Genomic DNA, 15,311 nt, shown 5'->3' with positions numbered 1-15,311 from the left:
CGGCCCCACGTCCTCCCGGAGTCTCCACAGCGGGTCCTGACGAGGCCGGACTCCTGTCAGCGTGGACGCGGCCCCACGTCCTCCCGGAGTCTCCACAGCGGATCCGGAGGAGACCCGGCTGCCGTCAGCGTGGACGCGGCCCCACGTCCTCCCGGAGTCTCCACAGCGGGTCCTGACGAGGCCAGACTCCTGTCAGTGTGGACGCGGACCCACATCCTCCCGAAGTCTCCACAGCGGGCCGGAGGAGGTCCGGCTCCTGACTGTGGATGAGGCCCCTCGTCCTCCCGAAGCCTGGGCGTCAGCACAGTGGGCTCTGAGGCTTTGGAACGCTGCTCCGCGCCCCGAGGAGAAGGGCTGAGCGCGCATGCCCCGCAGGGGTCTCGGAGGGGACTCGGGCGCCCCCTGCGGGAGGCGGGGGCAGTGCAGGATGCGGTGCCCGCAGTTCAGCGGAGGCCCCTGTCCTGGGGTCCAGCTGAATCCATTACATTTCGGAAATTCGAACTGAAATGGAGTCCCATTGTCCCCGACTTCTCCAGAAATAGAAACAATTAATTAGAAACCATACGGAATTAAGTGAAATGCAGACACAGGCTTTACAACTTACACCAAAATTCATTCAAAATTGTAGATAAATTTAAAATGTAAAACTATCAAAATAAAGGGGACGCCTGGGTGGCTCCGTCGGTGAAGCGTCTGCCTTCGGCTCAGGTCGTGATCCCAGGGTCCTGGGATCCAGCCCCGCTTCGGGGTCCTTGCTCAGCAGGGAGCCTGCTTCTCCCCTGCCTGCTGTTCCCCCTGCTTGTGCTTGCTCTCTCTCGTTCTCTCTCCCTCTGCTAAAATAGCTTTTTGCAAACCAGAAAGAAGTGTTTAGGACACCTTCTAATTTGGAAACTTGGCAGTGTGGCTTTAATTAGTAGATCAGAAAAAAGATTTCTTAGGAGGTGGAGTGACTTTTCCAAGGTCCCATGGCCACTTTTTACAGGCTCCCAGTCTAGTGCTCTTTCCACTACTGATACATTTTCCATTCTCCCTCTTTTTAAAAAAAAATATTTTACTTATTTATTTATTTGAGAGAGAGAGAGAGCATGCACACAAGTGGGGCGAGGGAGAAGGCGAGAGAATCTTGAGCAGACTCCACACTGATTGCGGAGCCCAACGTGGGGCTTGATCCCACGACCCTGAGATCATGACCTGAGTCAAAACCAAGAGTCTCTCACTCAACCGACTGAGCCACCCAGGCACCCCATCCATTCTCTTGTAACTAAAATACTCCTTGGAGTGACAGCTCTAGGGATTCTACACCAAGTGGACTCTATGCTTTCTCTAAAGGACCATTAGTAAATATTTTCAGCTTTGGGGGCCATATGGTCTCTGTTACAACTGTTCAACTCTGTCTGTGTAGCCGTACAGCAGCCATGGAAAATATGTAAACAAACGGCATCACTATGTTCCAATAATACTTTAATTACAAAAACAGGCAGTGGGCTAGCTTTGGCCTGTGGACTGTAGTTCTCAGGCCCCTATATAGACTAAGGTTGGAGTCCAGTTTCATTAACCCTCACTTTCCTGTTCTGTAAAAAGGGTATAATAATCAGTATAGCTGTATAGGTTGGTTGTAAGGCTTCAATGATGTGAGTAGGTCATCTGTTTATAGCACCTGGCACATAACACTCAATGAATGTTGGCAATTATTATTATTATTATTATTATTTAAAGATTTTATTTATCTATTTGAGAGAGAGAGAGAGAGCTTGAGTGGGGGGATTGGGGGGCAGAGGGAGAGGGAGAAGCAGACTCCCTGCTGAGTAGGGAGTCCAACATGGGGCTCAATCCCAGAACCCCAAGATCATGACCTGAGATGAAGACACTTAGCCAACTGAGCCACCCAGGTGCCCCTTTTATTTTTTTTTAATTTCACTACAGTTAACATACTGTTATATTAATTTCAGGTATACAGTATAGTAACTCAACAATTGTATACATTACTCAGTGCTCATCATGATAAGTATACTCAATGTCTTTCACCTATTTCACCCATTCACCCCTATTATTATTTTTTATTATTATTTTACCACTAGTTTACTTTTTACCATACCTTCCAAAAAAAGGAAGAGAAACAAAGGAATCAACATTTAGTGATCTTTCTTTTTCCCTTGCCCCAGACAAACCAAAATGTGCCCACTGCCATGAGCCCCCCACTGCTTCACGGACATTATCGGGTAGCTGATCATCACAATCACACAGATGGTAACATCACACTCTGAGCTCCCAGGGCTCCGTATGCCTCAGATAGACAGTGTGTCTTCTATTTGGAACCCTGGTAAGTTCTGAGCTCCAACAGCCTCCTGGCTCCCTGACACCAGGTGCTCAAATAGGTAGTTTCTTTTAAAATATTGAACAGCTTTCACTTTCACTGTTTATTTCTAGAGATTTTAATGAAGCCAGGTGCATAGTTTCAAAGACCAGTCGTTTTTGCTGGTGCCATCCTGCCCCTTCTGTTCCCTTCTCATTCGAGATTTTGTACTTCACAGAGCTCCATCTTTCCAGTGCTTGTGAAAGCTACAGGAACTGGGGCTTCAGCTTTGTTGAAACCTTACTCATCTCTCCTCATGCAAATAGGATGGGATTCAGGATAAGGTGGGCTATCTTTCACCTGCTGTAGTTTTTACTGAATTATAAAACTTCATCATTATTACATTTCAATGACACAGGCCCCAGAGATTGCATTATGACAAGGTTCTACTAAACTTTAAAATACTAAACCCTTTTAAAGCTGAAAGTATTTAATAATGTGTCTCATTAATTCTTTAACCTCTTATCTAGGTGACAAATATTCCTGAATTTATGGTTGACAAATTAAACCCTAGAGACAGTCCTGAAGTAGATTGACTGTAAACTAATGAAATACCCTGTAAAATTGTTCTGTCCAAGCTTGGATTCGACACTGGCAGTCTTCACCGTATCATTGCCATGGAGCTCTGAAGTCAACACGTTCATATATAAGAAATATCCATTTCATAATTGCCTTAATGCACCAGCGCATGGCTCCAATAAAAGTATCACAAAATCAGGGCGCCTGGGTGGCTCAGTTGGTTAAGCGACTGCCTTCAACTCAGGTCATGATCCCAGGGTCCTGGGATCGAGTCCCGCATTGGGCTCCCTGCTCTGCGGGGAGCCTGCTTCTCCCTCTCCCACTCCCCCTGCTTGTGTTCCCTCTCTTGCTCTGTCTCTCTCTGTCAAATAAATAAATAAAATCTTAAAAAAAAAAGTATCACAAAATCAGAGATACAGGTGTCCTTTTCTTCACAATTTTGGCAACTATGTGACATTGCATTAAAGTTTCCTGAAAATGACACACGTGTTTCTTTCCTTTCACTTTCTTCAATGTGCCAACAGATCAACCTTCATGGGCACACTACCACATATCCGTCCTCTTCGGTGGGGTCCAAAGCTTAGATACACATTACAGAGGGTCTTTAAATTCAGCAAAGACACTTCCAGTCTAACTTCCAGTGATTTCCCTTCATGAAACTTCCGCCAGATTTGAGATAACTACTTTTGGTGCCGTTCGTGCCTTGCCACCTCCTCTCCCACACCTGGTAGGTGATATGCGTCCATCCTTCCGGGCTCAGCTCAGAGCCTCCCACCTCCCTGCTGTCCCTCTGCATCACTCGGGGCAGAAGCCAACTCTCCTTCCCCTGTATCCAAATATCCATCACCCGTGCAGTCAGCGCTGAGGTGACTCCCTTGCTCTCTGATTGTATGGCTTCTTGACTCCATACAGGACTTCTTCTCTCCTTTACTAGACCACAGGGTAAGATTATTAAAATCCTTTTCCCTCGGAGCCTAGCACAGGTACCCTGCCCAAATGACAACTTCAGTTAATGTTTATTGAAAGCTCAGTGCAAAATCTAAAACAGATTACCTTCAGGCTCTATTAAGGGGAGCCCCATAAATTAAATGGGATTAATTTGTAGTTTTTACCTAAGAAAATAGATTTTAACTTCAAAGTAATCTTATTAACTGCACTTAAAAAATCCATTTAGGAAGACAAATGAATGAGTCAAATTGTTTTCCTTGAAAACTCACTTCCATACAGGCAGCCCAGAATGATTTCAGTCCTGCGTGTGGCAAGGAAATCTGTCTCAAGAAAAGCAAGTGCTCTGATCTTTTGCTCCAGAGGGGAGTTTTGGACCAAAACAAAGACCTTGCTGAAACTTCAGATCATGCTTTGAAAGCCAACCAACGAAGGCTACCTTTGGTTTAGTGAAGAGTTTTATACATCCAGACCCTAGAGACACATCTTGCTTGGTAGCAACGCTACTCAGATTTGGGATCAGAAAATGAGCCCCAAGGCTAAGCTTGTGAATAAAAAAATTGGGAAGCTATATGGAGCATGGGAGCCAAGAACACTAGGCTCCATCCAAAGCCCTTAAAATATGCCCTTTTAAACAGCACTCTTCCAATTTCCCTCCTTTGCCTGTTTGGAGATTCAGAAATTCACTTATAATCTTTCAATGATAGACATGTATTGGGAAAAAATATTAAAATATTTAAAGCATTAGCTGGCGTACTTCAAAGGAGCTAGTCCCATTGACTCGTTGTTCCCACCCCAACCCCTTGGTCCTTTTCTCCTCTGCCTTCCAGATTTTGTTTGACATTTGGAAGGTTCATCTCGGTACACAGGAGCCAGCCCCAATCCCACACTTGAAGTGAATCTGACTCTGTGCCAAAGGAACTTTGCAATCTTTGGGCAAGTTGCTAGTACACACATCCTTAACTCACTTATCATTTTTTAAAAACCTTCTTCTTCCTTACATTTGAAAAAAATTCCTTCACGATATAATTAATTAAACACAATTTTATTAAACATATTGAGCAAAATATGCAAGGTGGTGGGAGCAGCAGGGACAACGTAAGAGGATGTGTTCTGAGGAACCTACTACGACCGAGTCTTAGTTGTGCAAGTACACACGCCCCCGTCCAGGAAAGTACCTAACGGAGAAAGCACAGCACTGGGGCAGTGGTGAGAACCACCAGTTTAAGTGTTTTTAGCTCTTTCTAACAAAACACTAAGCTCAAATGGCTTAAACATTTAGCAAGGTGGCATTATTTCACATAACGAGAAGGTTGGAGTTGGTTCATTCAGCTGCTCAATATCATCAGGGACCCAGGCTCTACTCATTTTTGACTTGGTCGTCTAGTTGACTTTTGTCCTCAGGCTTGCCACTGCAAGGTTGCAAAAGTGGCTGCAGCAGCCCAAGCATCAACACTTACACCAATACTACCTTTAAACATTGCGCTCTGAGGGTAAGATGCTCCCTCCTTCTGAAGAGGAAGGAGGCCTCCCCCAGGAGTCCCCAACTGACTTCCCATTGGCCAAAATTGTGTCACATGCCAATTCCTAAATTCATCATCCAGCCTGGAGAAGAAAATTCTCATGACTAATTTAGATCAAGAACAGTTCACATCCTGAAGCTCCTGGGTATCTGATTATGAATAAAATCAGGGTTTATTAGCATGGAAGGCAGAGGGGCAATGACTGGTCATTAAGCAACGACAGTATCTTCCATAAGGAGGTCACATACTTCAGGGAGATTAGGAATGCAGTTTGAAACCTCTATACTTTAATTTCTGGTAATGGGAACTTCCTGAAGGCTTTTGAGCAGGAAAATAACATGAGCAGATTAAGATGTAAGGGATTTGGAAAAATTGTAATTCTGAAAATTATAATTCTTGTTTCACAACATTTACTGGTGGTACACATATTTTCATTCATTTATTGAACAAATATCTTCCGAACGCCTGCTGTTCCAAGTGTGAGGATGCAATGCTGAATAAATGCTGGGGTTCTTGCCTTCAGGAGAGCTTATATTCTGGTGGGGAAGGCAAACTACATCATTTCAAATTTGACTCTGTTTAAGCAGAAAGGAAGCAGTGTAATAAAAATACTCAGTGAGGGAGTGGAGGTGGGACTGGTTTAAATTGGCTGGTCAAGGAAGATTCTTGAGAAGATGATGCTTGAATTAAACCAGAATAATAAGGTGCCTGCCAGGGGAGGATTTGAGAGCAAGTTTGAAGCAGAAGGAACAAGTACAAAGCCCCCAAGAGGGACAATCTTGGCATGTTAGAGACCCATAAGGATCCTAGACAACAGTCAGAAGGGGGCGTGGTGGGAGATAAAGCTGATTTGGGTCGGGAAAGGATTTCTTAAACACCCTCACCCCCTTCTCAGAGTTGAGATGAAGGAGAAGGACACGGACCAAGCCAGGCACGGCTTCTGGCCATGGTGAAAGGTTGTATGTTATTCCAGGTGTAACGGGAAACACACAGTTTTCAAGAGGGAAGATATTTTTCAAATTTTACTTTCTTTTATTTTCTGGCTTCTGTGTGAAAAAAAAGAGACATAAGGGGCAGGAGCCCTCTTACAACTCTTTTGTAAGGCAGAGTCCCAGGTGCACGAAGGTGACTTGGAATTGGGTGGCAGTGGGACAAGTAGACAGGTATTACGGGATGCTTCCTAGAGACTGTGAGGTATAGGAGTTACAGTCAAGAGCTACTTGGAAAAGTTCGGTAAGAGCAGAGAGAAATTACTCCCTGGGAATGTTCTAGGCCAGTGCTTTAGTGTGCATGTGAATCCTCTAGGGATCTTTGTAAAGTGCAGATTGTGACTCGGGAGGTCTGAGGTGGGGCCTGGGATTCTGCTTGTCTAACCAGTTTCCAGGTGATGTCACAGCTTCTGGTCTGAGAACCACACTCAGTAGCAGGATTCTAGTACAAGTGACCTTAACTTACATATTTGGTTGTATTTCCTACTACTGTCCTGTGCATACCATGTACAGACCGGTACTGAAACAGTGGCTACATGTTGCTAAGTTTAATTAAGCTAAAATAAGACATTCAGTTCCTTAGTTGCACTACTACACCTCAAATGCTCAAAGCCACAGGTGGCTAGTGGCTGCTCTCTGGGACAGCCCATGGATAACGAACTTGCCCTTATTAAAGAAAGTTTTACTGGGTGGCGCTGCTCCAGGCAGAGGAAACGATTTCTAGTTCTCTACGCCTCCTGTTACCATCTTTCCTTATTCTGTCTTTTCCAAGGAACACAGGTATTGTCTCTGTTCAAATCAAATGCATCTTTTAAGAACACTGCCCTCACCACGGTCATTAGCATATGAGCCAGAGGAAGCCAGTGAAGTCAGTGCCAGGACATTGGCTGAATAATTGAAGGCGCTCTCTCAGGGTTTCTCCTCTGTGGAAGGAAGGGCCGTGGAAGATTTCTGGCCAGGGTGTCTCCAGTCAACATGTCAAAATAATTTGACTATCAAAACTTGTAGGTAGGTATCTGCTCGCACGACTCCTGCGAACCTGGGTGACTTAGTACAGAGGCTAGTCAATTTGTAATATGTACTATCTCCAGGTAAGGTCTCAGCAACAGGGCCCTCTGGCTGTGCTGGACTGGTGTACTGTCCCCCCCACCCAAACTCCCTAGTTAGCACGTTCTCACTTGCGCGGCTAACCCACAGGATCCTGCGGCGTATTTGTCCTTCAGCCGCCCCACCTCCCGCCTTTGAAGGACGTCTCTGAAAGCCACCGCCCTGGGCGCTGGGTGGGGCCGGCGGGGTGCCTCCAGATCCCGCTCGCCCTCCTGATCAGCTCACGGGAAACTTCTTGGCTTCCTGTGTCGTCTTCCTCTCACTACTGTCCTGTAATATACGGAATCTGACCAGACCCTGCTCCTCCAATTGGCTCACAAGGCCCCACAGGTACCACACTGTCCGGAAGGTTCCCACACCCCAAACTCAAAGGTGGCCACAAACCCAGACGAACTCATCACCACCCCCGCCTGCCACTTGCTCTCTAAAACTGTATTTCCCAACTAGCACTGGGCAGAAGGTGGACTGATTCATTCTTGAAGGAACGAAGAACAGACCCTCACTCTTCCACCCTACCCCTCAAAATGTACTAATTCTTGTTGTTTACAAAATAAGACTTAAGCAGCACTCTGGAGGACTACGTACATGGTAAGATTTATCTTTTATTAGAGATCTTATATTACATATTCCCAAAAAGATATAAAACCTTCCAAGAGAAAAATATCAAAACCTATTTGATTCCAAGATAAGCAACATAATCAAAATGAAAGCAAATATTTTCTTCCAAAGGAATGTGAAAACATTTCGACACAAGTACAACAAAGACATGGGAAGGTAATTAAAATGTTTCACAACACATTTTATAGCATTTTATTTTAATCAGTATTTGAAGAAAACAAGAATGCCGAGTTCTCAAACACTGCAGGTAAAAGCTCAAATTACCAAAAAAAAAAAAAAAAAAAAAATCACAGGAATGACCTACTCGCTCAACTGAACATCTGCGGTAACAAATGTAATAAAACCCAAGCAAACAAATATGCCACCGAGATCACAACTGAAATGTATGGTTTTTAGGTGTGCCAGAGACACTAAATTAATCAGTTCGTGACCACAACCCAAAGCAAAAGCATCCTCTCCTCATTTCCCTGATGATTTATTCTAAAAATAAAAAGCAGAAATTTGCTGGTTTAAAGAGAATTTCTGCTTTACCTGTGAACGGTGGCAACACACACTAAGACCCCGACTGACATGGGACAGATCCATCTCAAACAACCAGAAGTGGCAAAACCACTGTTATTGCATCAAGATTTTTTATTTCAACTGATCAGAATTTCCACAATGATTAAGCACACCCACTTAACCACAGAACACAGTGAACTCCCAAAGGAAGGTTTTACATTTAAGATGCAATGAAAATACTGATCTTATTCCTGGGATTTGCTTCTGGCAATCTTAACATCTATAGATGTCCACAAAAAGGAAGTGTTTTTTTTTTTTTTTTTCTTTTAGTTGTTTATCCCCCAAAATGAGGAAGGAAACTTACAGTACATGTTTATTGCATGAAATTACTCCCTTATAATATCTTCATCAACACCAGTATTGTTTCCTTAATTATTAAAGGCGAAAAAAATTTATGAACTTAACATAACTTAGCAATAATTGTAGGAGCTGCATCTTGGTAAAAAAAAAAAAAAAAAAAAAAAGGATGATCATCAGACTACCTGGTGAAACAGAAATTAGGTTTCAACTTCTCTATAAAGATGCTGGAATGGCAGGAGGTAAAAGGAAGTTTAAAGTCAGAGAATACTAAATTTATTAGGTAACACAAAGAGAATTTTCAAAAGTGTACATACTCAGTGAATCCTTTCTATCCTAAAACTGAATATTCTAAATGTTTCTAATGTTGCTTCAGTGTTAATGTCATGTTAATCATGATCCCAAATAAATTTTATCAAAAGTACTGTAATGGCACATAGGCTTGGAACTTCACTTTGAGGTTAGCACGTACAAAAGTTTGGAATTCACTCAACACACATGTTCTTTAATAAAAGAAATCAGGATGAGCTACCTATAAGTGGATTTCAAAACAGGGTCCCTTTTAAAGCATTCTTTCATAGAGTTACCTCCTGTGAAATGGAAACAGTGTATGGATTTTGCATGTCACAAAATCCTTGCTTCAAGCTGCCATCTTCTTGGCAGCAGCGGATTTTAATGAACAGTACTTTTTCTTCCTTGTTTTGTTTTCTGACATCTCAGTACATTCAAATAGTCAAAATGTTTAGAATAACATCACCACAAATTTAATGAAACAGATCAGAATGTGGCCAGCATTGTCAGGCAAAACCGATAACACTTTACGTGTCATAGAAAGTACCCACCTCCTCCCCACCCCCGCCCTCTCCCCCTTCCTCAGTCATATGGACACCAAAAGATTTAACAAGACTTATAAAAAAATAAGGCACATTTATTTTGATATGGTTATTTTTAAAATAGAAAACCCCTCTCCGAACATCTGTATTCAAATGAGCTGTGTAAAAAGACACCTTGTGGTACCTAAAAGAGGTTATGGTACCTATGGGATTGCTTTTTCTATCTTAGTGACAATGGAATAAATTGCACCTATCCCACATTGTCAAGTAATGAAAATATGCCTCTTTTTCTACTATTGAATGATTCAAAATCTGCTATTTCTGGAAATACAAAGAGTGAGAAGGGAGGGGTCAAGTGGTACATTAGAAAAAGGTGTGAAGATCAATGATGTACAGATATCATAAGGGTTGATGGATTGCACTTTTCCACATATTTCAATACACAAAATTTTTCGAATGCGTATGAACGATTGCAACCATTTTGGCCATTAGCTATTACCCTTCAGCTTTTTATTCCATTTTGGTAAAAATGGGTATTTTTGTAAAACTAATGAAGGATCAGCAACATGAATACTTATAACAATCTCTTCACAACTCCCGACACAGATATAGTTAGTTAGCATTTAACCTGAGATACAATCTGTGGAGAGGTTGTTTTAGACATTTCTTCCTTCATTGTTGCATCGATTCATACAGATGGTGGTGATTCATGGATGGAACTTAAAGAAAAACTGGCTATAGCATGGCTTTTTTTTTTCTTTCTGTACTAGTAAAAAAAATAATAATAATAATAATTATAATAACAATCACAGAATTCATGTCCTCACAGTAGCCAGAAGCTAAAATAATGTGCTTCCTTATTGCACGTCAAACCAAGAAGTGTATAAAAGACAATGCTTCCCAATCCAAATTTGAAAGCCAGGTTCATCTCAACTGGATTCGGAATGTGCTGATTTCCATGGGACTCAAGTTGATCTCACTTATATTTCGGGCGTCTGGAGGTGAATGCATCAAGGATAATGATGAAGGTATGAGACTTGCGACAGTAAACATGCTAAAAAGCTTCTGTACCAAAATCTAGAAAATAAATGATAAAAAAAATTGCACAGTTAGGTCAACTTTGAAGAAAGATTAGTAGCACATCTATATATTTATTCAGTGGAAAATAGTAGGAGAGTAAAACAGTGTATTTGAAGTTTCCTTTTAATGATAAAACGAGGAAGAGGAAGGAGATTAGATACAGCTATGTGTGCCTGGACACACAGACCACCCTGGGAGGGACACCTAGGAGAAGTGTAACCAGGAGAGGACAGCTCACTCTACATTCTTCTTCTGAATTTCTTGAGAACTTATCACGTGCAGGGGCCACTTTTTCAATAAAAGAAAACACATCTATGAGCCAGCAAGCTTTAAAAACATCCGTATCCTCTTACACCCAACATTTACACCTAACAGTTGTCGTTCTTCTTGTTCCCAAAGAGCTGAGAGAAAGGACACAGGCTCCTCATGTCAGTGAGTCCCATTTTCAGGGTTGGGGGGTTGCTGAGAAAGTACTACCCTCATCCCATGTCTCTCTGGACCATATAATCCCCTTAAAACTTGACGCCTTAATGTCTATATACAAATGCTTACAACCAAGTACACTCACATCATCAGTAATAAGGTAAAGCGTAAATATCATGAAAAACAAACCCCAAACCATCAGTGCTTTCTTCGCACCGATTCCACGGAGGGCATGATACGAGAAATGAAGAAGCTTATCTGCCTAAGTGGATTTTGACCCCCTACCATATTGTCTTTTCTCTCCTTTTCAGACCCTATGCACATTCTAGTTGGTAGGGTTGGAAATGAATCTCTTAAGTCTGATCTACAGGTTATCTGTGAGGTTTTGGAGAAGAGCTGGGTCAGCTGAGCTGCCCCGTGGGGCAGACCTGCCTGTGTGCCATCCAGCTGTCTTCTCTGAGCACAACCTGCTCAGAGCCAGAGGCAGAAGGCTGGAGGTTCATTTCCTTCCAAGGAGAGCCTGAGGGAACTATCAGAAAGACCAGCTCAAAGGAGACAGAAAAACTGGGCAGCCGGCAGGTCAGCCTGAAGACCTGTTTGGCTGGCACAGTGAGGACTCCTATGCAAATCTGTCTTGATCAGGAGATCTAGACCCTCATTTCCCCTGGGACAACAACTGACTGGAGCTAAGTAAGGTTGCTTCGGGGCCGTGGTGAAACTCCCCGACTGGCCAGTGTCACCACTTCCCTACCCCACCCCACCCCACCTTTAGTTATTATAAAACCTGCTTTTGCCCCTCTGAGACTTCATGGACCTAGATCCTACATGAGCATGTGTGAGAGAGGAGGGAATATTGGGGGATGGGGGGTGGGGAGAGGATGTTTTGTCGGCTGGCAACGGAAGGCCTAGGAATGGAGGAGAATGTTGCCCCTACACGTGCCCATGTTCCAGACGTGCATTTTGATGCTGACAAGGAGAAGAGATCGAAGGTTGAGAAAGTGCTTTCTTAAGATGGAGAGACTTGAGCTAAATTACAGCAGCTGAGGGGAATGAGTCCACGAAGAGGCAATGAAACGTTATCTTATTGTCAGAATGATTAGCAGAAAGCAAGGATTTCAAAGCACATGAAATCAACAAGCAAAAACCACTTTTCAGCTCACCTTTCCCTGGGTTGTGGAACAAAGCAGCCCCGTGTCTCTGCTCGAGAAGCGGCAGTCAAACCCCTTCCTGTGGAGGATCAAGGCTGCCTCATCGGAATGCTTGCCATCCACCTGCAGATGAGCATAGAGTGACAAGACGCCACAGCGACATTAAGGCAAATAGCGACACCACTGTATACTCCACTGTTTTAAAGTCAGCGTCCCCAAACCAAAAATGCTCACTTTATTTAGCAGTGAAGCCAGGAAAATTCATTTCCCCTCCAGTCCCACGTTCACTGTCACACCTGCTACATCCCCTCTACCTCCCCCACAAGGAGGCAGGTGACAATATGTTTTAAGTCACCTCATGCCCTGGTTTCTGGCACAGTCCCCAAGGACCTGCGTGTCCTTTTGTCTACATGCCACATACTGTTTTATCAAAGTTTCTTCAAATAAAGCATTTACTTTTTTTTAATTTAAATTCAATTACTTAACATATAATGTATTACTGGTTTCATGTCTAGGTAGAGGTCAGTGATTCATCAGTCTTATATAATACCCAGTGCTCATTACATCACGTGCCCTCCTAAATGTCTATCACCCAGTTACCCCATTCCTGTAACCCCTCCCCTCCAGCAACCCTCAGTTTGTTCCCTATGATTAAGAGTCTCTTATGGTTTGTCTCCCTCTCTGGTTTTGTCTTGTTTTACTTTTTCCTCCCTTCCCCTATGATCCTGTTTTGTTTCTTAAATTCCACATACGAGTGAGATTATATATGATAATTGTCTTTCTCTGACTGACTTATTTCGCTTAGCATAATACCCTCTAGTTCCACCCACGTCGTTGCAAAGGGGCAAATAAAGCATTTAATTTTTATTTATTTGGTTTTTAACATACACGCCAGCTGAATAAAGTGTACCTGAATTTAGTCCTTATCTGGTCATTGAATGATGTATCATCCATCTCAAAACTGAAACACACTTCTTTATTGAATGCTAATTTTTGCTAATTGCATTAACATTTTTAATCTTTAATGCACTGGTTCATTATTTTTATATAAAAGACATTTAAATTGAGTTAGTTATGCTTATCACTTGCTAGGCCAACCACATTTATTAGCTTGATGTATCATTTAAATTCACATTACAGAAGCTATTCTTCTTGTGCAAAGAGAAAAATACTAAACATGACAAGTCAGCTACAGGGATCAATATATACTTTCTTGCAGTAAAATTTCTTGCATCCATTTAAGTAAAGATGCCAGGAGTGCTCTGAATATTTTAAGTTACAATTCTCTTAATAAATTTTATGTTTCCTCAAGGGGGGAGACGCTTCTGATAATAAGCAAAATAAATTAAGAATCCTTGGACGAATTAAGAAAGGGACAGCTATTCAAAGGAGTTCAGTGTGCTCAGCACTGACCTGTGATGAAAATGATCCCTTTTTCTCCTCTGTGGCCACAGATACGAATATGTCCAAGTTCTTAATCATCTTCACTGGGGGATATGATTTTTAAATGTGCCACAGAGACATCGTTTCTGAGGAGGAGCTGTCAGCATTCTCACCACTGATTTGACTTTAATGTGCCTCAACAATTTAAAGCTGGCCTCACCTCGGATTCTTGGCTGGAATAACCTGCTTTATGATATTTCACACTGGTATTCTGCAGTGGTACTGCTAAGATTTTGTTTGAAGGGAGAGGAAAAAGTCATTTAAGGAATTCTGAGTCATCACAGGACCAACATGATAAACATAGCAAGTTTAAATCATATGACAATGTTTTCTAATAAAATTTCAAGGTGGGGCGCCTGGGTGGCTCAGTCGGTGAAGCATCTGCCTTCGGCTCAGGTCATGATCCTGGAGTCCCTGGATCGAGTCCCACATCGGGCTCCCTGCTCAGCGGGGGGTCTGCTTCCCCCTCTGCCCTCTTCCCTCTCGTGCTCTCTGTCTCTCATTCTCTCTCTCTCAAATAAATAAATAAAATCTTTAAAAAAAAATAAAAAAATAAAAAAATAAAATTTCAAGGTGTTTCACACAGTCCCAAAAGAGCATGAAAAGAGCACAGTAAAAAAAAAAAAAAAAAAAAAAAAATCCTTCATTTATGACATACATAAGGTCTCCAGAAGGACAAGGACAAGTCTCTCGTGTGCTAAGTGTATAGGCTTGGAATAGTTACTGATCACCTAAGCATCAGTTTCTTTGCCTATAAAATGGACCTAATGCAGGTTTCCCCTCTTCATGGAGTCATGGCGTCTAGTAAGACGTTGAAAATACGAGGTATGGTGGCTTAGCTTATAGGACAGAATGTGTTGGTGTAGAAGCTACAGAAAATGGATCAGAACCTGGGCTGGGAGTCAGGCAGCTCGACATCTAGATCCTAGCTCTGCAATTTCCTAGATGCTTTTAGCAAAACCTGGTTTCTCCTGTAGCATAAAATGGAGATGAAATTCAATTGTGTAACAGAGACTCAGCCCAGTGTCTGCAGCAGAGGAAGCCCTTGGTACATTTTAGCCATTATTCTTTCTGTCATTGTAATCTATCAGATAAGTACTGGTGATTATTTTCCCAATAGCTCACTTAATTTTTTATTCACAAATTTTCTTTAGTGACATTATAACTCTGTAGCTGAGGAATCAAGAGACCCTCCAAACTGTATGTCAACAATTATGCATCAAAATCATAACATAACAAAATCATGACTAAGTCCCAATTCAGATTCACTATTTACATGGTCTATTGATGAGGCTCTTTTAAAAGCACTTATCATTATAACCTGAAGCATTTAGCCATTTTAACTCACTAAACCATCCTTACAAAACCACCAGACAGCAGGCTTTGTGAAAATTCCTGCAACACATCTGCTCTTGAAATAATGAATGTGTGAGGCCTTTACCAGACTGGAGGTGATAATAAAAAAAAAAAAA

The 15,311-nt window shown here is 42.3% G+C and overlaps 1 long non-coding RNA gene across 1 annotated transcript; it reads right to left on the bottom strand.

Annotated features, from left to right (window-relative positions):
* Nucleotides 1-8,021: 8,021 nt before the first annotated feature.
* Nucleotides 8,022-13,014, bottom strand: LOC118026762. The gene is made up of 2 exons (XR_004683678.1): nucleotides 12,409-13,014; nucleotides 8,022-10,822 (listed from the first exon to the last, which is right to left on the bottom strand). It is a non-coding gene; the product is annotated as an uncharacterized LOC118026762 (long non-coding RNA).
* Nucleotides 13,015-15,311: the final 2,297 nt, after the last annotated feature.

The sequence above is a fragment of the Mirounga leonina genome, unplaced genomic scaffold, assembly GCF_011800145.1.
Source record: "Mirounga leonina isolate KUSES-001 unplaced genomic scaffold, KU_Mleo_1.0 Mir_293, whole genome shotgun sequence".
Lineage (NCBI taxonomy): Eukaryota > Metazoa > Chordata > Mammalia > Carnivora > Phocidae > Mirounga > Mirounga leonina.
Note: the sequence above shows the minus strand (reverse complement) of the source record. Positions and strands in the feature narration are given on the sequence as shown.